Here is a 1,628-nt window from a genome sequence, read left to right on the forward strand (position 1 = left end):
GAGAACAATAATATATTTCATAAAATATTACTTTCATTATAATTGTTTCTTATTTCCAAATCTCCTTGCATTCTTTTCTATTTATTTATTTGTTTGTTTGTTTATTTATTTATATTTTTTAGGTGAGGCAACCCTTGGTTGACCTCACAGATTGCAAGGACCTTGTCAGTTTACAAACCCTTATTTATTTTTATTTTTTCCACCTACAGCACCTGGTCTTCCTAGGTGGTCTCCCATCCAAGTACTAACCAGGCCCGACCCTGTTTAGCTTCCGAGGTCACACGGGATCGATCGGGCTTGTTCAGGGTGGCAAGGCTGTAGACTCCTTGCGTTCTTGAACACTTTCCTCGTGCCCTTTCCATTAACCTGTGAAACTTCCACGCAGTTGTCTTAACGCACCCCACATTCCTGTATCTTTTAAAATCTGGTTTCAGCCTCACTGCTTCTAGAAAGACTTTTCTTTCCATCCAAGTTATGTTTCTTTTATTTATGAAATGTCAAACCCCTGTTGCCCTGTGGTTTTAAAATCATTTTTTGTTAGAGTGCTAAATTTATAAGGGTGTGCTTTGGGAGTCACCTAGAGAGAAAACAAAGGTTCCCTACCCTCGCTTCAACCATAGTATCTTTATTTTCTAGGTATTTGTAAAAGTAAAATAGTTCGAAGGTAAAAAAAAAAAAAATACTTATTCTGGACTATTTGTCATTTGTTTTACAATTAACTATTGGCAACCTTAAAATGATTCAGTAATTTTTAGATCTTACATATTCACTTAAACTATAAGTGCTTACATCTAATGTTAATTATATTGTAGATTTTGGAAAGCAGTGAATATGTTTAACCCTTCTGTGTTTCCTCTACATCTTCTATTTTGTACATAAACATACAAGTTGATAAATATTTGTGGTTTTGATTGGCATTCCTATGATCGAATTCTATAGTGACTCAGGAAATAAAAACTTTGGATCGTTCATGCATTGCCTTATTGATAAATTGGGACTCAAGGTCTTCAAGGATGGATAAGATTTGAAATGATAAGTAGGAAGGGGAGAATAATCATGAAATGTGACAGCTTTAAAAAAAATTTGGATCTAGAAAAAAATTAATGGTTTCAGCTTTTGCATTTTATAATCCGAGTCTGATTAGGATTCATCCCAGAGTCTTTAACATAAGTGAATCTTCTATTAAGAATAAAGGGCTGTATATAATAAGCAGGTTAAAAGACAAGCCACTTGTCATTACAGAATGAACTCCCTTGTTTGATGTTTAATGACCAAACATTATTTTGTTCAAAATTGTTATGCATGAATGAACCAAGTTCCTGTAATTAGCAGAGTGACCTTTCCATTGTATAAAAAAAATGACAATGTGTATTTTTACTAATGTAAGCATCCATAATGATAACTTTTTTAAATATAGCACTTTAGAACAGGAAGGATATTTGAAAATAAAGTTCAATCCCTTGTTGATACTAGAAGCTCAGGCCCAGAAACGATAGGTATATTCTCCAAGGTCACATGACTGGCAAACAGCAACGCAGGGAATCGGCTTGGGTGCCTTGACTCTAAACCTACATTCTTGTCCCTCTAAATGAAATCTGCCTTTCCAACTGAGATGAATTATGAAATAA

The 1,628-nt window shown here is 34.2% G+C and overlaps 1 pseudogene; it reads right to left on the reverse strand.

The window, feature by feature from the left end:
- Positions 1–200: 200 nt before the first annotated feature.
- On the reverse strand, positions 201–323 carry LOC112473755 (annotated as a pseudogene).
- Positions 324–1,628: the final 1,305 nt, after the last annotated feature.

This window comes from Pteropus alecto, unplaced genomic scaffold (assembly GCF_000325575.1).
Source record: "Pteropus alecto unplaced genomic scaffold, ASM32557v1 scaffold8, whole genome shotgun sequence".
Taxonomy (NCBI): domain Eukaryota; kingdom Metazoa; phylum Chordata; class Mammalia; order Chiroptera; family Pteropodidae; genus Pteropus; species Pteropus alecto.